The following is a 23,727-nucleotide window of genomic DNA, read 5'->3' as shown; positions in this document are numbered from 1 at the left end:
CAGCGCCTGCGCAGTGGCGCCGCCCCGCCGCGGGCTGCGGGAGTGGGAGCGCGGTTACTGCACCGCCGGCTGTGAGGGACCTCCGAGTCCCGCCCCCTCTCACAGCAGCTCCGTCCCCACCTGTCTCACGCCGGCCCAGGCTTTGTGCAGCCGGGTCTTGAAAAGCTCCGCGGATGGAGATGCCCCTGCCTCTGCCGTCTGTGCCTGCGCTTCGCCGCCTCCTCGGGAGAAAGTTCTTCCTCGTGGGAAAGTTTGTTCCTCACGCCTCGCCTCAACTTCCCCTGCTGCGGCTTGAGACCATCGCCGCTTGTTCTGTCATCTACCGCTGCTGGGAACAGCCTCCTCCAGCCTCTCCACAACCACCCTTCAGGCTATTGGTGACGTGTAGGGGGTGCGCGCGCACCCCTGAGCGTGGCGCGGCACCCCCTGAGAAAAGGCGCCGTACCCCCTGAGAAAAGGCGCCGTTGACACTGTGAGCGGTCGCCACTCGCCACCCCCTCGCCGCTGGCAGCATCTGTAGACAGTCCGCAACCGCCACTGGCTACTGCCGGCTGCCCTCTACTGCCAACAGTGCCGTGGCCACCTGTGGGAGCTCCCTGCTTGCCATCACCAGGCTCCCAGGGCCAACAGCACCACCGCTGACACCTGTAGGAGCTCACCGTGCCTCCCGGAGGCTGGGGGAGGGGTACACGGTGTTCGTGCTTCAGGCTGCTATTAAAGCCCTCCTCAGTTTTCTCTTCTCCAGCTACTTCCCTCAGCTTCTCAGAAGTCACGTCCCCCACCCCCCAAACCATTTTGGTTGCCCTCCACTGGACTCTCCAACATGTCCACATCCTTTCTGTAGTGGGGGGCCCAAAACTGGACACAGGACTCCACATATGTGGCCTCACCAGTGCTGAATAGAGGGGAAGAATCACTTCCCTCGATCTGCTGGCAATGCTCCTGCTAACGCAGCCCAATATGCTGTTAGCCTTCTTTGCAAGAAGGGCACACAGGCCATTAATTCAAGATAATTGCTGCTGTCCACAGAAGCATGTGAATCTCAGATTTAGTTAGTTTATCAGATCTAGATCTTCCATTGCAAGGGAGACAAAGTAGTGAAAGAGGGTCCCTCTCTGCCCTTACTGATTCAGGGACAGAAATTAAATCCCCACACCCTGCCCCCAGGCATGGAAATCAGTCTGTGCTTAATTTTAAGCTCATACTTCAATTCTTTCAGCTACAATGGATCAAGGCCTCCATAGAAAAGGTAAAGGCCAGGGATGCATTGAATGGCTTCATGTGGACCAAGCCAATCCACAAACATATGACACAACCCTTACAAGTCTTGTTGCCCCTCAGCAGTGAGAAATTTAGCTCTGAACAAATCTGGGTGGTAATTTTCTCAAGCGCTCCAATGCCTGCCTTTCAGTGCCTGGCCTGCCACCTCTCACACTTTCAGAGCTACAGCCCACGTACTTGGTCACAGCTGCCACACTGCGGTTTACTCAAGGTTTATACCTTGAGCTGTCCCTATCTGTTCACCTGTCCATAGCCAAAGCGCATCAAGGAATATAGAGGTGATGGGACTTGTCCGAGGCCCAAGTGTCACATTGTCTCTGGACACATGAATTAATTAAAATATACATGCCAGGAATTTATCTCTTGCCAGCTTTGAAACTCTAACCCAGTAAGAACCAACCTTTTTGGCAGGCATGCCATAAATTAGTGCTGTACTCTTGAGTGCCACTCCGATCTTCTTCCTCCGCCTGATCTGCTGTTCTTTTTTCTGCTACTAGCCCTGTGCTCCCCATTTGATCTGCTTCCCTCCCTATGCTCCCTGCCTGATCTGTTACTTTATTTTCTGCTCCCTCCCTAATCTGTCACGTGACACACCCAAAGCCTGCTGCAGACCTGCGATGGGGGATTTAAGTGGAGAATTGAGTTCTGCCCCAGTTAAACTGTGCCCCAGACCCACTACAGCTGGAAGAAAATTCTAAAATTAAGTAGTGTTCCCTGAAAAGAAGCTTTTTCTTAAAAGAGGAATCACCAACCTAGATCAGGATCTGGGCCACTTAATCTAATAATCTTTCTCTGAGAGCACCACTCCCTTTTGACAGTTCCCTTGTAAAGGCAAGGGCTCCCAGCCACTATGCACTCCCTGAATTCTGCTGCCTTTAGGAACAGGGGCAGTGGGAAATAGGACATTTCAGTTAAATAATATTCTTGAAGGACCCAAAACTGAGTTTCATGTCTCCTTTTTCAGATAAAGACGTAGCGTACATCCCTGTTTTACAAATATATAAAGCAAAACACATGCTAACTCTTCTTTCTGAAGAGGAGTACATTGCATCCCACATGAATCCACTGAAGTTAGGTGGAACATTTGTGCAGGAACTCTAGTCAGTGTAAGGTAATTATATTCTGACTCGAGTTCTGGCCATTGTCACAGACAGGATACTGAGTGACATGGATCTCACATTTGATTCAGTACAGCTGTTCCTAAGCAACTGAAGTAGTGCTTTTTCTTTACATCCAAAGATATGCTGATCTACCTGGACAAAATTTGTACCTAATTACAATCTTTCTATCTTTCAAAATTACCATCTGACAAGCAGAAGGCTTTCAGCGTTACAAATGAACATAACCCACCATTCTTTTTCCTCAAGTAAGTAAGCTACAGAAAATCAGGGCAGGGAAATGTAGTGTTAAGAACTATGACAAAGGTTGTAGTCTGTGCTACCATCTACATTGCTTTAATTCTATCTTCAGAAATTGTATTCCCAGAATTCTCAATTGTAGAGAAGAGCAGAGACCCTCAAATTGATTTAAGGGAAAGTAATAGCTACGATTCAAGCACTAAGCTTGTTGCAACTGACACTCTCACAGCTCTAGTGGATTTCTGACTGTGTAGCAGTAGGTGAATCCATCAGCTATGATCTGCATCTGCTAACCAGCAAATCAACTTTGTTTCCAAAGCACTGTTGTAAATATGCTGCTGCAGATTTCCCCATACTTCATAGATTTGTTATAGTTATACTGAGTTGGAAGAGGCATCTAATATGTAAACTAGTTGGTTGTAATTTTGTTTTTTGCTATGTATATTCAAGTTTACTGAGTTATTATGTTATCACACACACACACATTGAATTATAGGACAAGAAGGACCAGGTTGCAGAGTTAAGCAGTTGGAAGTTAGAAGATGCCAGAATTAAAGCACCGGGGGTGGGGGGGCTTTGCAATGCTTCGTTGCTCAAAAGATGCTAAAGTTTCTAAACAAAATACCTCTAAGATGTTTTTAACATAAGCAAAATGATGTTTTAGTTCCATTTTTAGAAATGGCTGAATTATGCTTGCTGAAAAACTCCAAAATATTCAGGCTGAGGCAGAAACCCAAAATGAGAAATTTCACCCCAGAGAGAAAACTTTGGTGCAGTGATAAGCCACTAAAAAGGGGACCTTAAAAGGAAAGTGTAAAGCAGTCTTAACTGTATGCACTTGTTGTCACCGTTGCTTTACATATACAGTAATCTGTGAGTATATACAGATGTGGAATAAAGCCCATTGCAGTTCTAGCAATACTGAAATCTCAGCAGGAGCCCTTATTAGAAATTTGTAAAATCTTTCTGAAACTTGCAATATTTCTAAATACAAGAGTTAACAGGGGACTTTTCAGAAGAGCCTAAGTCAGGGGCAGGCAATTATTTTGGCTGGAGGGCCACTTAATCAGTTTTGGTGTTCTCTTGAGGGCCACATCTCTCTCTCTCTCATCCTCCCTCCCCAAAGCTGTAGTAGGCCCCAATTTCTCTCTCTCTTTCTCCTTCTCCCCCCTCTCCCTGGAGCTGTAGCATGACCCAAACTTCTCTCTCTCACTATCCCCAGAGCTTTAGCATGCCCCAATCCTCTCACACTCTCTCTCTCTCTCCTCTGCCCCAGAGCTGCAGTATGCATCCCAGGGGCGGGCAATTATTTTAGGCCGAGAGCCACTTACTGAGTTTTGGCAAGCCATTGAGGGCCACATGAGAGTCAGTCTAGGGCAGATTAATATTAATTTTCTAAGTTTTTAGGGGCCCTGTGGGCCAGATAGAATGGCCTGGTGGGCCGCATCCCGCCCCCGGGCCGCATTTTGCCCACCTCTGCCCTGTCCTCTCCCTCTCCCTCTCTCTCCCTCCCCAGAGCTGTAGCACGCCCCAGTCATCTATCTCTATCCCTCCTTCCCCACCACCTGGAACTGTAGGACTCTCTGATTTCAATCCCCACCCGGAACCTGCCAGCCTCATTCACAGTTTATGCCACCATTCACCCAACACGGCAGAAGCAGCTCCAGGGAGGTGCCAGCATCAGCTGTGGACACACCTGGCAGATTCTGGGTGGGGACTGGGGCATCTACCTGGGTTCACAGCTGATGTTGCTGTGCCAGTACTGGGCAGAAGCAGTCTTGCCCACGTGCCCTGCGCAACAGAAACTGTCCTGTATGCCTACCATATGGCAGCCAGAGCTGGGGCCACTGACCACTTGCAGGCTAGATCTCATGAGTTGGCAGCCACCCAACCATGGGCCAGATACAATCAGTTGGCAGCGCAGATCCAGCCCACAGGCCATATTTTGCCCACCCCTGGACTAAGTGATATAAGTCACCGAATGCTAGAGAGGAACCAGGCCACCATTTTTGAGTGGCTGTGAGCAATTGCTCATCCAAGTAGTACACCCAAGACAAAGCACCTAAAAGCAGCACTAGGGTGCATGCTCATTACCACTTTAAGCCAGCTATGCTGCCTCATTCTAGGGATTTGGAGTGAACTGGGAAGGATATGTGTCATGGCAGTCATTCCTGGTGGAGCATGGAGACAAAATAGACAATCCCTAGAAGCACAAATCCCTTTTGGCTTTATGCTCCTTGGTTACTTAGGTAAGAATTTTCAACACTCCCCCCCACCCCGTCTGTTTAGGTATGCCTGCCTCCATACACCCACAGACAATTATACATATGTGTACCTACAGGTTGTGGAATTACTATCCTTGGAATTTTTTTTTAGAGCAGGCTAAGCAGACACTGGGCTGGGATGGTTTAGACAGGGATGTCACTGTCTTGATCAATGGATTGAACTCAGTGACACCCCGAGGGCTCTTCCAGCCCTATTTTTTCTGTGTATCTACACGCATGAGTGCATACACACATGCACCCGCCCACATCCATGAAAGATTCCATAACTAAATATTTCTTCACCAAAAACAGAGAGTAAATGGAGGAAAAAGAGGATTTTAGACATATGCCTCCATATTTCATGCAGCTGTAAAGAATGAAAATTCAATGGACTATAAATTCCCGAGGAAAGTGGTAGAAGTGTCATCAATTCAGCCATTTAATATAAACAGAACAAAATAGTTTACAATACGTTATTGGGAGCTATTCTATTATAGGAATGGCAAAGGGCCCCAAATGAATTATGTGACCTTTTCTATCATTAAACTGATTATCTGATCACTACAACAGACAATATGCCTTTACATCAAGAAGAGGGGTGTTGACTTTGAGAGGCACATCTCTCAAATCATCCTTTTGGCTTATTTAGCACTTACTCCTTCCTCACAGCCACGCTGGGCACATTCAGACAAGCACACACATGCACTTTGTGGCACCTCAAAGGCTTTTGAGGTACCAAAAAACACATGCAGTGCATGTGCAAGGATGCAGCACAGAGGCAAAATTAGATACTGGGAATTCCCAATATCTAAAAAAAAAATGCAGAAAAAAACATGCGGCGGCACACATGGCTACAGCATGTGCTGCCTGAAACTGGAGCCTGACCAGCCAGAGCCATGCTCCAGCCACTCCACATACCCAGATCTCCATTGGTGCAGCACCAGGAGGCCCCCAGAACTCCAGATAAAGCTGCTGGGGCCAGGCCAGCTGTGGCCCCAGCCTCCCCTACCCCACCCAGGACAATCTGCCGTGTGCCAGAGTGAACGTGCAGGGGTGTGCCTGAGGACAAGTTGCAGTGGCACAAATACACATGTTCCCGCTCGTGGGGTGCGCTCCCTGTGATTTGCTAATATTGGAAGTGTTGCATTATTATGCTAACATGTTTTTAAAAACCTTGCTTAAGTTTAGCTCCATATTTTTCTTTTATGTACCTAGGAAAGAGTTTCTGTAATTCAAGACATAATACAAACTTGTTGAAAAGAAACTGCCATGTGAAAGTTTCAAATCATTTTTACTTTGTCATACATAGCCATTATATGCCCTACTTTTGCCTATTAGGAATTAAAAGACACAATCACAAATTTATATATCATGTTTAAATAGCTCTTATTTATATGAATCCAGTATAGGCTGTCTTGGAGGTTGAAATAACTTGAAGTTATGCTACTTCTGCATCAGGTACACCATGTCTTTCTCCAATTATCACTCCTTAGAATGTAATAAAGCCTCACTACATGTTCTTGATTATCTGAGTTTGCAGATGAAGCCCTGACAGATGATATTTTAATTGATCCATTTCATTTCCCTATCTTTCAGTGAGGCATGAGAGGAATGCAGTGGGGCCTTTAGGGAGAGTGGGGCACTTTTCTTGTCATTCTGGATGATTGATTTGCATGATGGAGGCAAGTATTAAGTTCAGTAGGTTTTAAAATTATGTACAAGCACAGAGAAGCTTAAGAGAGACTCCATGCTGCACATCAAAATAAATAAGTAAAATAAATACTAAGGCACTGTTGAAACACCATACAATCAATTAAATACAGAATACTTGGACCTGGCAATGTCACATGACTACAATAAAGAATCCTTTTTCTTGTTTGGGCTTTCTCTTTGCATATATATCCTCAGTGTGGAATAATAGCCTTTAATGCAGTACAACATCACCTGTTTGGAATATTTGTCTAAATACAGCTTAACCTGTGATTTGAAAACCTAAAAACTAATACTCCTCAATGAAGAGACATGACGTAGTCATTTAAAAAAATGACACACATTTTATCATTTGGATTTCTATTTAAGTGTATGACAAATCAAAGCCAGCTACAGTGTTTTCTGTCCTTCATTGATTTGCAGCAAAGGAAAAACTCATTCACTTAAATAGGAATTGGATAGGGCTCTTCTTTTATTGCTATGCAGTCATTTGATGTAATGTATCTTTGGTTTTCTTTTAACTTCCTATTTGTTGATTAGTATTCTCATAGCACTGCTCTGTGTTCTTATATCTTTGTACAGTGCACGCTGTTATCACTGCTTGTTGAAATAAAGAAATGCATCCAACAGATGGTATGTTATACCAGTCAATGACACTACTATTTCTATGTTATTTGACATACTACATGAATGGGAATAAACAGTGGGGCTGCTTATATGTGCTATCAGTAAGAGGCCCTGAGATCAGGGAAAAATGCTACCATGTAAGTTAATGTTTTATCAAAAGATAAAAAAAATATTAAACAACTTCATGAGATTAGTAACAGAACAGCTCCTTTCTGAAGGTCACAATTAATGCAAAGCATAAAACTTTAGCCACATTTCTTTTAAGGGATTGTTAATGGAATATACAGATGCTGTAGCATTTTCACATTTATTGTCTTGTTCAGCTCTAGTAGCATGCAGGGGTATAAAGTACCTAAGGGAAAGAGGGATAAAGAATTAGGTCTGGAGTCTGGGGATCATAAAGGCAACAACTCCACTTGACTAATTGATTTTCAGACTGATATTTTAAAACATAGATTGGGGCAGTTTGATTTGGGCAGAGAATGGAGGGAAAATCAGAGGATTCTGAATTTAACATTTAACTTTCTATAACTTTAAAGCTCCACTGAGGTCAAACAATGTCACTGTTCAGCAGTTAGGCACCATGAGAGGGTTTGCTTGTGACTAATCCAGAGGGGCTCAACCTCTGACATGTGGGCCAGAGCTTGCATAGAGCCTTCAGAGCTTGCCACAGGTCAGCAAATTTGGTGGCGAGGGAGCAGTGCTAGTGTAAATTGCCGCTCCCCTGCTGCCAAATTTTTAGACCCATGGAGAGGCTCACAGGCCAGATAATACGGCCCTGTGCACCATATTGCACCAGCACATAGGGCCTAGCTGGCGCACAGCTGGATTCAAGTTCTATCATTATATCATGAACGCCCAGCTCCTGCATTCCAGTGACCTACACCAAGGGTCACAGCCAATGAACGACTTACATGTTTAAAAGTTAGGTGCTGCAATGCCTAACCTTGAGGCCCTGGAGTGGAATCCAGAATCAGTGTCAGGCACCTTGAGTTTCTGTACAGTACATGTGGGGGCTTAGTTGTTTCATAATAGGATACCAAGCAGTCATCTTTTTAAGCAGTAAGCCACCAACACCACTCTGAACCCATTCCTGAAGGTAAGTACCCAAGTCTAATCTTTGATAGAACTCAGCAAGGCTTTTCAGGGCTGCAATTTTGGATCTGGATGCATAAATTCCAGTCCAGTCACATTTTAGGCACCTCAGTCTCTTATCAGGTCTGGCTCCAAATTCTAGTCCCATTTACTCAAATTCACAGGAAAAAAATGGTTATAAATGACCAAAGATCTCCATTTTTAAGTAATTACATGATAAAGCAAACTATTAAAAGAACATTAAAGTTGCAGATCATAAACTAAAAAATTAAGGTTTTCAGGTGGCCTAAACTCTGTCTTCCTGGCACAAATGCATGAGGCTGTTGTATAGCATTTACTTAAATCAGGGCTGTCTAACTTCTCAGTGGCTGGAGACCACAGGTCCCCCAGTCACACACCATATAGGCCACATGCCTCCTGAGCTGCATGCTTCACCATGTGGACATCTCCCTTCCACGTTGTACTGCGCTGATGAGGACCTGACACCACCCCCCCTGCACCATGCCATGCGGCTGTCAATACCACTGTTGCACTGCACTGGCACTCCCAGATTCCCCTGAGCTTCTTGGCCATAAGCTTCCTTACCTCCACCTCCAGGGGCAGGCAGCAGAAGCTGCAGGTGGGAGGATGAGCCCTGGAGACTCCAGCAGCAGTAGAAGAGCCATGGGGAAAGTGGTGCCTGAACCAGGAGCCTGGGGGCTGGACAGTCCTGAATTACCCTTTGCTCAAAGGCACAGGCATGTGTACAGGTATGGCACAGAGGCAAATAGGTACAGAGGCAAATGCAGGGGATGTTACTTTTCTCCTAACAGTTGGGAGCAATTAGAGCAATATCACTTTACTCCATTCCATTACTTTCTTAGAGGAGGGAATGAAGTGGACCAGCTATTCAAGTATGTTTAGAAAAGTTTTATATCTGAAACCCTCTAGGCTTAAAACAGGTTGCATCTGCTCAACTGAAACAAGTAGCCTTCTGGTATCTGTGCAAATATGGACTAGAGCCTATTTTGCTCAGTTTTATTAAGAATGTTTTAGAATGTAGGTACCTGTAGCTTTTCTTAAATTCAAGGACACAAAATACTGTCATGAATATTTATGGTCACACCTCTACTATTGCAGCAGTTTTAATGCTTCAACGGCAGGTTACAGTATAAACATTTAGAAAGGAGATCTCCCTTCTTTTCTGTTCCAATTTGTTAAGCTAATTACTTAATTTTAACAAAGTGGTACAGCATTCTGTACAATTATCCATCAGTCCAAGTCCTGGCTTTAAATTTTCATGTTAAATTAAATAAATGTAGAACTGGGTAAATAATAGATTTTTTTTCAGTTTAGTGGCCAAACTGAAAAAAATGGAGTTACAAGTTTGGTTTTGCGCCAATCCAAGAAAAATACTTGTTCAGATTTTTCTCTCTCGTTTTTCTTTCTTGGCAAAATGAAGAGAAAAATCAGTTGAATTGGCCAAAATGTTTCATTTGACCTGAAATACAGCATTTAATTTTCTTTTGGGGATAACCACTTTTATTATTTAGGTCACTTTGAAACAGAATATTGAAATTGCTGAATATTCCCCTTTATGCCAAAGTATTGGCAAATTCCACCTGAATAATAAATAGTTTTGATCATCCCCAAACAACAGTTTTTAGTAAATTATTCCACAAAATATCATCCATCTTTACAATAAAACATGAATGAGAATGACATTTGTAGTTTATTAAAATTTTGAAGCAGAAACAAAAATAAATTTCAATTCATTTTGATACACTGGGTAACTATGAATGACTCCATAATAAATTCAATTTAGGGAGTTCTCATGAAGTCATAGGAATGATGCTTGAAAAGTTTAAGGAATAACAAGAAACTGAGTATTTGCAGGTCAAAATCTTTGATCAAAATCATTTGCCCTTTGGTTGTACAAAGAGGTTGATCTTTATAAAGTGTAGTGTTCCATTTTTTAAAAATAGCCAAGCAAATCCTTAGATGATGAGTAGTTAACATGAGCCTTAGATGATGCTACATTATCTCAAGTCTAATTTATATCAGCTCAGCACCTGCCCATAGCATGATGACATGGCTGAAATGGGTTTGCTTGAACATTTTATCAATCCCAAAATAAATAATCCCATGTGATTCTTTTTGCTAATTGAAAGGAAAACAGATGTTCAAGTCAAATAAGATCCCTTAACAAGGCCCCTGAGAATCACTGGGGGGAGCAGCAGGCTGGGATTTGTAAATTTTTACCCACTGTTTACCCACTGTTCATTTTTCTTTTGTATTATACATAGCATTATTTTAATAACCAATAAAGACGTCTCAGAAAACAAAACTGTATTGTAATAATGGGATAGAAGACATCAGCATAATACCAAATATGTTCCAAGCTCTACGGGCAGTACAATGGGCCATGAAATTCACTGGGCACATCCACACATGCAGGCATGTGCACTTGCAGCAGCTCAAATAAGAGCAGCACAAATTTCTGCTGGGGAGTTGTGTGCGCTGGCCCCAGCAGTATAAAAACTGCCCTCTGCTGGCCTAAGCAGTATAAAAAGCTGCCCTGGCAAGATGATCAAGGCTACTTCCTCTCAGGAGCTTCTGAGGCCTATGCCAGCTAGACTGCTGCAGCAGCCCTGACACAAAGTGGACCCTGCACCCTCTACCCATTTCAGCAGTCTGGCAGTGGGGGCTGCTGCCTGGCTGTGACCTGCTGCCACCTGCGACAGCATCCACCCCCTTGGACCTGCAGCCCCATGTCTGCACGCCTGCCAGACCTGGATGGTGACTGCCCAGCCACATGGGCTGTGGCATGGGCACTGCAGCAGAACCACATGCACCTCTGGGCCAGCTGGCATTGGGCTGTGGCTGCACAGTTGGCCTTCGTGCAGCACTGCTGTCATGTGTGCTCCCGCCCTGCCTTCTGGGTAGCTATCACCTGGAAGATGTTCTCATTGTGGTTGCATGCTTTGAACTGTCAAAGTCAGCCATCTCCAGCTGGGTCCCGTGTCCCAGCCCTGAGCAAGCTCCTTTGCTTGAGTCCTGCCACTTGCCTCACTAGCAGGAATTCTCATGCTCCCTATTTAAAAACTGCAAAATCTATGATAAAAAGCCCAAATTCACCCTTTAAAATACTCCAAACTCCATGTTCTTCTACAATTAAAACAAAAGACCACTATATACAGAGAGAGAGACAGAGACAGAGGGAGAGAGAGAGACAGAGAGAGACAGAGAGATCGATCAGTTGGCCAATGTTTTATTACTATATTTACAACTGTAAAGCAATTTGGAAGCCTACCAGTGCCTTTATCATCATAATAAAACGATTTCTAAATATCTATATGCTTTGGTGTTTGCTTTTGTTTTTTTTATCAAAGAGATACCTGAGCTCCCCCTGACCCCTTTGCTAACCAGGATGTGAGGACAGCTGCCCCTGCAGCCACAGCTCCCGCCAGCAGCTCCCATCCTGTCTGGCAGCTGAGCATGCAGGGTGTGAGATGTGGAGGGGATGTGGGGTTTGCAGGTGGGTTGGAAGGGGAGTGGGTGTGTCAGGGGGTTCGTGGGTGGGGGTGTGGGTTGTGTGGGGATGTGGGGAGTGGAGGGGAATGTGGGGTGTGTGTGGGGGGTGTGGGATTTGTGGATGGGTTTGTTGTGGGGCTTGAGGGGGAGCCACCACATGCCTGCCCACCCCACTCTCCCCCTGCAGCGGTGGCAGCAGCAGCCAGCTGGGCCATCAGAGCCATGCAGGCACAACCTTGTGGTGGCGTGGTGCTGCCTCACCCAGGGGGTGTGTGTACAAGCAGAAGGGACCCAACCCAGCCTGGCCTGCTAACGTACAGCTTTGGACAGGACCGAGAAAACCATGCACTAGTGGGGTGGGCTGGGCCCCTGGCCAAGCCAGGTTCATTCAGCACAGAGTCCACGTCAGGCAGCACTGCACCCAGCAGGGTTGTGCATGCAGTCAGACCATGGCCGCAATAGCCCAGCTGGCTGCTGCTATAGGGGACAGTTGGGGGGGGCAGACATGTGGCAGCCCCCGCTCAAGTCCCCCCACAACCTCCCGCCCACACCCATAAACCCCCCCACCCTCACTGTACACTGTACACCCATAACCCTGTCCCCCACACATCCCACACCCATATCCTCCCCCCCCCCCATGTCCCTGCAAACTTCCCTGGGAAAGCACCTGGGTCCAGGTCACACTGAAGCCTTGCTGCACAACTGTGCTTGTCTGGACTTGTCCTAAGGGGGCATCCAGATTTGAACTACTTACGTCTGCAGTCAAATTCTCTGCCCCCTTGAGGAAATATGTGTTCTTGCTCTCTCCCACTAATGACTCTTCAATTCTTTTCAGCACAGCAGACCAGCGTCAATGCCCTCACCTCAGAATACCCAATGGCCTGGTAGTTATACTGATCTCTTGAAAAATGTGGGCTTGAATCCCCACAGGGCGAGAGGAGGGACATCAGCTTATCTTTTACATGTTCTGACTGAATGTCTTACCACTAGACTATTGTACAAAATGGGGCACTTCCTCCTCCTCCAGCCATCTACATTTTAGGGAAGCCTGAGTTACTATGCCTGCAGTAGGCATTGTCAGAGCATGCTTACCTAATCAAACCTCACAGGGGAAACAGGCAAGGGACTTCTAGTTTTTAGGCAGGAACTCAGTCCTGTTAATACTGAAGTACTTATTCACTTACAAAGAAGCAAAGCTTTAAAGTTAAAAAAAACAACAACAACTGTGGTGCCTGTGGAGATGAGGTACATGCCAAGGGAGACAGCAGCTGAGAATAATTTTCTGATTACTTCTGGGGTATCAACATTCCTTATTTTGAGTCTCATCATAAATGGCATGCCTAGGAATACACAGGAGATCTGTGATAGATCAGGCAAATGAACCAAGGTCTCATAAGGCCTAAGCTAAAGCCCTAGCTGCTGTATTGTCCTTCTTAGTCTGCTTAAAGGGCAAGTGCAAATCTATTATAAATTACTTGCATCCTGAGTTCCTAGATTTGTATCCTATTAACATGAAATTAATAAAAAAATATGAATACCTATTTTTGATGGGGCATACAGACAAGGATATTTTATGCTCTCTGCCACCTACTAACCATTTTTTATACTCTCTGTCATGGGTTTCTCAACCTCTCACTAACTAACCAGCTAACCTATACTTTGTGTCAAGACAATTTCTGTGGGTTTAGTTCTCTTTTACAAAAGGCCCACTCCCTGCCACACCAGAATATTTGCTTTTCCTCTGATATTATTTTCAGGGACCAGAGGCAGGAAAAAAGCATAGTCCTTGAGAACTGAAACAGTTTTATCAGAAGAAATACTGTCCAATTCACCCTGGGATACCCAGGTTCAGAAGATGAATTTATTTTAAATTACTACAACGAAGGCATGCAAAAATAAGAGAATTACTATACATTTAGACAAATGACTACAAAAATGTAACCACTGAACTCCTAAGGAAATATTAGTTATAATGGGAGAGTATAAAGAATTACCTTGATCCGGCTTGTACTTGGTTTTTTAATCTTGTGTCCTTCCAGTGCACCCTAATACAGTCAAACATCTTGTAGACTGAAATCCTTTCTGTGCCTGGGGCTTGTGTAATTTATCTCTTAACACTCATTTACAGCTGCCAGAGAAAGCCTATCTTCTGTGCAGCAGGAGGGGTACATTTCTGAGTTTAGTTGCAGGCAAAGCACTGAGCCACATTAACCCCTGGTGCCGATATTAAGTTAGAATAGTGAGTGATAGTCTTATGAGAAGTTTCCACCTGAAGAGCACTGGAAGTGGTTAGGGGTTCTTGTTTTATTGAAGTAGTATATTGAGCAGTCTCTCAAGTAATCAAGCAACATAAAAATGTTCTTATGAGTAGAGGTGAACAAAACTGTCTCAGTACCTATACAAATGTTGCACTACCCATGCAAATGTTTTCTGAGTAGATTTTTGTACATCTGTTTTTTTTGGTCAGGGCACTGGAGTTTCTGGAGTTGAATGGTTTGGTAGTATCTGAGACAGAAGATGTTGTTCTACTAGGATAAGGCATCTTGCTTTCTCAATTAATACTAGGATCAAAAAAGTAGGTCATGTGGTCATCTAGTTCAGCCCCCAGCTCAAGACAGGATCATCCCTAACTAAATCATAGCAGCCAAGCATCTGTCTAACTTGCTCTTGAAAATGTTCAGGGATGGAGATTCCACAATTTCTCTAAATCGGCTGTTCTCATGCTTAACTGCCCTTATAGTCAGAAAGTTCTTCTTAATCTCCACCCTAATTTCTTTGGCTGCAGTGTGAAGTGGTCACTCCTAGTCCCGTCTCCTCCAGCCACAGAAAAAAAGCTATCTCCACCCACCTTATAAGGTGCCTTATTGAGGCATTTGAAGAATTTATCAAATCTTCCTCCTTTTTTCTTTTTTCCAGACCAAATAGTCCTAGTTTTTCAGCCTTTCCTCATAAGTAGGGATCTCTGGAATTCATGCCAGAAGTATGCAGCGTGGTGGCTTCTTTAATCTTGAAGTTTACCCTATTCACACCCCCCCACCCAATGCTGATTGGTGGAGGGGCCCTGTCATTGACCGCTCCTGCCAGCACCTGGTTTCAAATATGACACAGTTTTTGCCTCCAAGCTATCGAGCACAGGAAGCAAATGGTGAGTGACAGGGCCCCTCCGCCAGTCAGCACTAGGGGAGGAATGTGAGGGAAGCTCCAAGATTAAAGAAGCCTTTGCATCACGCATTTCTGGTGTGAATTCTGGAGAACCCTACTTGTAAGCCATGCTTCCAGGCTTTTAATAATTTTTGTTGCTCTCTTCTGGAATCATTCCCGTGTGTCCACCTCTTTCTTGAAGCATGGCATTGAAAACAGGACACAGTACACCAGTGGTCTCCAATCTTTTTAAGTAGGAGATCACTTTTGGCATTTAAAAGCAACCCAAGATCTACTATGTGCCGCCGCCACCCTCCCCCACCTTGCCCAGCAGGTAAGTCTGTGGTGTGGGATGTGAGGAGCAGATCGAGGCAGAGGAAGAAAAAATTATTTGGGGGCACGCCTCCACAGCAGGTAAGTCCCACCCGGCCAGGGCCCCACTCAACTTACCCCTGCTCCTGCCTCTGCAGCACTGTCCCTCACTTCAGGGTCCTTGATCTGGCACCTGCCCCTTCCCTCCCCCACGGACTGACCTGCTGAGCTGGGGTGCATATCTGCATGCATGCAGGCACTCAGCCTCCTACCCCAGCCTCAGATCAACTCCAAGAGGCTCCAAGATCTACCACAAGAGGCTCCAAGATCTACTGGTGGACTGAGATCCACTGGTTGGTGACCACTGCAGTACACCAAGTAAGGCCTCACTAGTGCTGAATTTCATAACTCCATTCAAAATAGTACAGCTCCAAGAAAAAGCAATCCTATCTGCCCCACAGGATAGACTGGGGGCTAGAGTACACATGGGTAAATACCTTCAAGTAGATAAGAGAAATGAGCATAGGTCTCTGACATCATTGGTGAATGCTCTATCCCCAGTGTATTAGTTGAAAGAGAATTCTTCAACACAGCAGCAGAAAGAATTTACCACATTTGCTTGAATAGCCTTTATTATAAGATGACCCCTGGGTAATGAGATTCCATATATGGAAAACTTGTACATTTGTTATAATTTTCCATGCATATAAACTAATTATTGGAGGTTTGCCTTGAATTTGCACCCCCCTCCCAATGCTCCAGCAAGGAAAATAAATCTGGAGGGTCAAGTAGCCCCTTTTCTCTCTGCTTCCCCTTAACTTTTTCCCCTGGCAGCCTCTTCCCCCAATCCTTACTGTCAGCCCCTGCTCTGCCTGAGCACAAAGAAGTGTGAAGCAAATTTGAAAGCAATAACCTTGAAATTAAACATGGCTGTAGCAATTTGCACACAGTACCCATACAATGAATTAATCCAGAACTGATGCATGTTACCTTTTTTAAAACTACTGCAAGTTTTAGCACAGGTACTCCATAACCACACATTGAGCAGCACTTTGGCACCTAATATATGCAGTATAAACAAAGCATGGCATTGATCCAGAGCCAAAGGTTCATGATTTACCACATAGTTTATTGGGCTGGGCCCCAGCAGAGTCAACAGCATTTCAAGCCATGATGACCCCGCAGCTTAGCACTGCTCAGAAAGTTTATGTTTGACCTCACAAAAGCTTTCAACTCTGTCAGCTGAGAAGTGTTATGGAGGATCCTTCTGAAGTACAGATGCCCACTGAAAGTTGTCACCATTCTCTGCGTGCTCAATGATGGTGTGTGAGCGGTGGTTCTCAGTAATGGATCTATCACAGATCCCTTTGAGATTAAAATGGAACTTAAGCAATGCTGCATTATTGCTTCAACACTTTTCTCAATATTTCATGCCACAATGTTACATCTGACCACCAACAAGCTTCCAGCTGGAGTGGAGCGAAACTACCGAATGGATGGTAAGCTGTTTAGCCTCAGCTGAGTACAAGTCAAAACCAAGACCACCCCAACCTCAATCACTGAGCCCCAGTATGCTGATGATGTTGTACTGTGCATTCACTCAGAAAGAGAGCTTCAGGCAATTTATTGTTGTTGCTGTTTGAAAATATCAGAACAGGCTTTGTTAATAAGCCAGAAAAGAATATCTCGTGAAGAAATACCACATATAAACTGGTATTTTATTAAGCGAATCAGCAAAAGAAAAGAAAATGTTATATTTATAGATACAGAGGTAATTCAGGGATAGAAACTGTATGTGTGTATATACTCTTAATATTACCAAAATATATCTGTATCTATTGAGAAATACCCCTACATCTGCCATATGTTACACACACAATGGATATTTCATCTACTTGTTTTTTGTTTTCTTGTCTTATAAGCTATTTTGTTCTCTTTCTATAAGCTTCCCTTGATGGGAAAGGCAGCCTATAAATTTAATAAATAAATAAATAAATAAATATCCCAATAGATAGTTACATACATACTGAGGTTCATTCGAATATGACTTGGGCACATTTATTTTTATTTTGAATGGATGTAAAAGTGTGACAATAATAAACACTTCACTTTATGCCTTATTATGCCAAAAAAGTTTTTGTGCCCAATTATCAGCAACATGCATATCATCCTTTTCAGTGTATGTGTCTTTTCTCAAAATAGGAGGGCTAAAACTAGAGTGTATCTTACACATCAAAGGTATGTTATAAAAAAATACGGAAACCATTGTAATAAAAGCTGACCAAAATTCATTTGAGAGACCAGGAATTCTTTGGGTGATATCTTTTACTGGACAGACTACATAGTTGGGATAGAGTTAGACAAGCTTTTGAATGCAAGACATTCTTCTTCAAAATTCATTCAAGTTTATGGCAAAAACTTTTTCCAAGAATTTTACCCTTTTTGGGGGCTCACCAGATACATAGGTATATCTTACACACTGGAATATATAGGTACAAGCATACTTCATACTCCCAACATATATACATTTATGCCTTTTTTTTAAATACAAAAGTATCAAACATACACCACAACATAAATTTAAGAGCTCATGATTACCAAACCATACTTAACTACCAAATCAAAGTCTTTCACATTCTGGGTGATACAATCATAAAGAAACCACAATACCCGTCTAACTTACATTTCCCATTTCCCATCTGATGCCCTTCTCACAACCCTATACATCCAGCCTATTCCATCCCATCCATGATTCAACACACAGAGTTCCCTGTTCCCACATTGTATACAAAGTAGATATACAAAACCAAAATAAACAGTCCTTGTTTCCATATCTTCTTAATACACATAATTAACATAAATATTTTGTATCCCCATGCTATCCTTAAAGGTCAGTCCCTTATGTTCATTTTGCTGAACACTTAATCATGCTAAGTAGGCCTGGTCTTTGCATTAACAGTGCAGCCACCATAGTCCTACCAAGCCCAGGGGTGGGCAATTATTTCATCTGCCAGGCCACTTAATGAGTTTTGGTGAGCTATCAAGGGCTGCACATTTAAAATCTTTCAGAAGATATCATTTTAATAAATTATAGATTAAAAAAACCAAATAATATACTAAAAATCTAACATAGAATTAGAGAATCTTAGAAAATTATGGTTGGAAGGGACCTCAGGAGGTCATCTAGTCCAACCCCCTACTCAAAGCAGGACCATCCCCAACTAGATCATCCCAGCCAAGGCTTTGTCTAGCCCAGTGTCAGAATGATCCAAGGATGGGGATTCTACCACCTCTCTAGGAAACCTGTTCCAGTGCTTCACCACCTTCCTAGTGAAAAATTTTCCCTAATATCCAACCTAAACACCATCGCTGCAACTTGAAACCATTGCTCCTTGTTCTGTCATCTGTCACCCCTGAAAACTGTCTAGTTCCATCCTCTTAGGAACCACACTTCAGGTAGTTGAAGGCTGCTATTAAATCCCACTTCAGTCTTCTCTTCTCTAGACTAAATACACCCAGTTCCCTCAGCTTGTCCTCATAAGTCATATCCCCTAGCTCCATAACCATTTTCATTGCCCTCTGTCAGACTCTCTCCGATTTGTCTACATCCTTTCTGCAGTGGGAAGCCCGAAACTGGGCACATTACTCCTGATGTGGCCTCACCAGTGTTAAATAGAGGAGAATAATTACTTCCCTCGATCTGCTGGCAATGCTGGCTGTATGCTGTTAGCCTTCTTTACAACAAGGGCACATTGCTGACTCATATCCATCTTATTGTCCACTGTAGCCCCCAGATCCTTTTCTGCAGAGCTGCTGCATAGTCAGTTGATCCCAAGCCTGTATAGGACTCTGTACTTGTCCTTGTTGAACCTCATGAGATTGCTTTTCGGCCCAATCCTCCAATTTTTCTAGGTCACTCTGAATCCTAGCCCTACCCTCCAGCATATCTACTACATGACCCAGCCTGGTGCCGTCCGTGAACTTGCTTAGAGTGCAATCCATCCCATCTTCCAGATTGCTAATAAAGATATGGAACAAAACCAGCCACACAACTGACCCCTGGGGTACTCCACTTGATACTGGCTGCCAACTAGACTTCAAACCATTGATCACTACCTGTTGAGCCCGATGATTCAGTCAGCTTTCTATCCACCTTACAGTCCATTCATCCAACCCATACTTCCTCAGCTTGCTTGCAAGAATGCTGTGGGAGACAGTATCAAAAGTCTTGCTAGAGTCAATTTATATCATGTCCACTGCTTTCCCCGCATCCACAGAGCCAGATATCTCATCATAGAAGGCAATCAGGTTGGTTAGGCATGACTTGCCCTTAGTGAATCCATGCTGACTGTTCCTGATCACTTTTCCTCCAAGTGCTTAGAAATGGAGTCAAAGTCTGCTTTCCTGAAGTCCAGGGTCCACACTCTGCTGCTCTCCTTTCATCCTTTTGTCAGGATCCTGAACTCAATTATCTCATGGTTGCTGCTGCCCAACTTGCCATCTACTTCTAAATCTCCCACCACCCCTACCAATTCTTCCCTGTTTATGATCAGCAGGTCAAGAAGAACACAGCCTCTAGTTGGCCATTCCAACATTTGCACCAGGAAGTTGTTTCCAACACTCTCCAAAAACTTCCAAGATTGCCTATGCACTGCTGTATTGCCCTCCTAGCAGATGTCAGGGTGACTGAACTACCCCATGAGAACCAGGGCCTGTGATCTGGAAACTTCTGTTAGTTGTCTGACGAAAGTCTCATCTACTTCATCCTCCTGTTCTGGTGGTCTATAGCAGACCTCCACCACAACAACACCCTTGTTGTTCTTCCCTCTGACCCTAACCGAGAGACCTTCAAGAGGCCTGTCTCCAGTTTCATACTGGAGCTCTGAGCAATCATACAGCCCTTTTATATACAGCACAACTCCTCCTCCTCTTCTCCCCTGCCTGTCCTTCCTGAACAGTGTGTACCCATCCATGACAGTGCTCCAGTCATGCGAACTATCCTACTAGGTCTCTGTTATTCCAGTCACATCATAGTTTGGTGACTGTGCAAGGACTTCCAATTCTTCCTGCTTGTTTCCCAGGCTCCGTGCATTTGTGTACAGGCACCTAAGGTAACTAGCTAATTTCCCTGATTTCTCAGGAAGAATGAGGAGGCCTCCCCTCTTGCCCTCTACTCCTTGTGTTTCTTCCAGGTCTCCTGCTTCCCCACTTACCTCAGGGCTTTGGTCTCCATTCCCTGGTAAACCTAGTTTAAAACCTTCCTCATTAGGTTAGTAAGCCTATCTGCGCAGATGCTCTTCCCTCTCTTCTCAGATGAATCCCATCTCTTCCTAGTAATCCTTCTTTTTGGGAAGACATCCCATGGTCAAAGATGCTGAGCCCCTGCTGGCAACGCCACCTGCACAGCCATGCATTGATCTTCAGGCTGCGTCCGCTCCTATCAGGACCCTTCCCCTTGACCAGGAGGATTGAGAACACCACCTGTGCTCCACGTGGGTGTGTCTACATAAGATGTTAACTGCTCATTAGCCAAAAAATACTGGGTAGTAGTGCATCACTGCATGAACAGTGCTAATATGCTACTGTGCAGTATTATTAGGCTACTGCACGGTAGCATCACCTAAGAGATGTTTGCCAGCACTACTGCACAGTAACCCCAGTTACAATGCATTAATTTAGTAGTTGCTAATACAAATACTAAATACATGCACAGTAAAGAATGCACAGTAGTGTCTCGTGTCCCTTTCATTCTTGCACCCAGAGCCCTGTAGTCACTCTTGAGCTGCTCAGTGTCACCCTTGGAAGTATCATTGCTGCCCACATGGATAACCAGCATGGGGTAGTAGTCAGAGGGTCGGATGAGTCTTGGTAGTCCTTCCATGACATCTACTATAAAATATTTTAATTTTATTTCAAAAAATAATTTTTATCCTGATTTATTTATTTTTGAGTAGTATATATAGAGAGGATTGCATAATAGCTCAAAATAAAGTTTTACTCTTGTATAGTGTGTATGGGAGGGGGGATGTGTAGTGTGCATGAAGGGGTGGGTGTGCACACGTTTGTGGGGGGCTGTCTATTCACTACATCCCAGGAGCCAGCTGGGGGTGGGGGGAGAACGGGAGGGAGGGCAGGGAGCATGTACCGCAGAGCTCACCTGGGCAAGGTAGTGCAGGTGCAGGTGTGGTCTGCCCACTGCTCATTCAGCCTGGGGCTGCCTCTGTAGTGTTCTGCATGGGGCTGAGCCCTGCCCACTCCTGCCTGGGGCAGCCCACACTGCACTCCCACCCACCTCCAGCCCATGCCCACCAATAGCATTTCCCTGGCCCCAGAACTGGCCAGTGCACACAGCTTCCTGCCAGGGCTGCTGCCACTGCTGCTGGAGCCACCTGGATACTGCTTGGCTCCCCCCACCTCCAGCAGTTCCTCCTCCTCCTGCTCCTACTGGGCCACTCCAGGCAGCAGGTAGCACTGGGAAGCCACGGGGACATGTGGTGGGCACCATATGCTCAGCCAGGTCGGGGTGGGGAAGCCACAGCTAGGCAGCTCCTGCCCCAGTGTGTGGGGCTCGAGCTCCAGCTGCTGGCTGCCTTCTACCCACTCTGCCAGCCCAGCATGAGCACTGGAGTCTGGGGGAACTGAGCAGTACCTGGGTGGCTGCAGAAGCAGTCCCACCGGGAAGCTGTGCATGCTGGCCGGGGCTGGGGTGGTGTCATTGGCAGGCACGGGGTGCGTGCAGGTAGGAGCACAATGCGGGCTGTCCTGGCGGGAGTGTGCAAGGCTCAGCCACATGTGGAGCATGGAGTGGGCAGCTGTGGGCTAGATACAATCATTTGGCGGGCTGAATCCAGCTCGTGGGTCATATTTTGCCCACCCCTCAGCATCTCCTGGACCTACTTTAAAACCCACCACCTGCCTCCCCACTTAACCATGGTACCATTAAACACCATATTGTCTGCTCAGCAACCACCTCTTACAGCAGCATCTCCCTTCTCTTGTCTCAATGGCAGTGTATTCTGCACCCCTTACCCCATTCCCACTGCATCAAATCCTTCCATGTCACCTCCCTCCAATATGTGCATACATTATATGTACATTATGTAAAACATTTCTCTAACAATAATTCCAGCAGAGCCATCGGACACTTGAATCATCCCAGTTTAAATATATTTCTCTACTGTAGTAAGCTTTATTGTCAAACAAGAATCTAACTGAGATAAAAGGCACTAAAGCTGAAGGGATCGGTTTTATAGTTCTTCCTTATTTTCTCCACTTTCAGACAAAATGTCAATAAAAGATGAAGGAAGCCGCTTTTATTATAGATGCCAAGAAATATGTTTGCAACAAGATGACTCATCCATCTGATGGCTTTCTATTTAATTCAAATACACTAGTTTAGATAAATGCATTCATTATTTCTGTATCGCATGACTGTTCCAGCTTCATCAATATTAACATTTTTCTACACAGTATGTTTAATTTAACAATGCCTTTATTGAACTGAGTGGGCATTTTGCTTGGTGAAAACTAGAAGCAGACTATAAAACACTTTCAGATTTGAAAGTTTGCAGCTAGTAGCTACTTGTACTGGATCCATATATGATAGCATAGTATAAAAAGTTTATTAGAACTATTATGGGTGCCACATTACTCAACAGGAGAAGTCAATAAGCCAGAAAACATGGATATCACAACATGACATCTTGTATATCTGTGCACACACTAAGTATAATATACAACAAATACGCTACAGAGTGCATGGCCTAGAAATAGTTGAGAACATTTTGAAATACTTTATTGTGATGACTCTCATCTCTTTCTCTATAAGGGTAGGTTTCCTTGCTAAAATGAACTCTACAGTCTTTCAAGCAGGGAAAAATAATACATGTTTAACACCTCTGATGATATCCTCAAACTGCTTTCCCATACAAAAAAGTCATGATTTTAGTGCTGCACAAATAGTAATGACCCTCTTCTATCTTGAATGCTCTTACTCTTTTACATAATTAGGTTTATTTATTTCAACTGGTTTTACATGCTCTGTTGCTATTTTTGATAGCTTTGTTTTGCTCCACAGGGTTTACTGCCCACTTAGTTTTTTTTAGAGGGACTATATTCATTTACATAATGGAGTTAAACAACAGCAACTGTTCTACTTGGTATTTAGCTTACACCATAGCTGGTATGTTCCCATACCCAAAGGAGTTTTGTGCCCAAAAGCTTGTCCAGCATCTCTCCCAATTATACAGCTGGTCCAATAAAAGATGTCTCCAATCAAAACATGATTTTAAAACCAGTTCTTAGGTTGAGTAAGCAACATTTAAGAGTTCTTGTAAGTCTTGCATCAAACAGTGAACAAAACACAATCAAACAGGAAAAGTAGAAACAAAAAAACAATTACCGTGCCTGCTGCATCCTAAACAATA

At 44.3% G+C, this 23,727-nt stretch overlaps 1 protein-coding gene across 5 annotated transcripts in view; it reads right to left on the bottom strand.

The window, feature by feature from the left end:
- The window catches only part of PTPN3 (protein tyrosine phosphatase, non-receptor type 3), a 306,004-nt gene that overhangs the window by 232,222 nt on the left and 50,055 nt on the right, over positions 1-23,727 (bottom strand). The window contains exon 1 of one of the 5 annotated variants that reach the window (XM_014521926.2): positions 13,843-13,908. The exons of the other annotated variants lie outside the window; for them this stretch is intronic. The gene's annotated coding sequence lies outside the window, so the exon portion shown is untranslated. Of the gene's footprint in view, positions 1-13,842; positions 13,909-23,727 lie in introns of those variants that run through there. 5 annotated transcript variants of the gene reach the window in all.

This window comes from Alligator sinensis, unplaced genomic scaffold (genome assembly GCF_000455745.1).
Source record: "Alligator sinensis unplaced genomic scaffold, ASM45574v1 scaffold823_1, whole genome shotgun sequence".
In the NCBI taxonomy this organism is placed as follows: Eukaryota; Metazoa; Chordata; order Crocodylia; family Alligatoridae; genus Alligator; species Alligator sinensis.
This window is presented reverse-complemented; position numbering and strand designations above follow the sequence as displayed.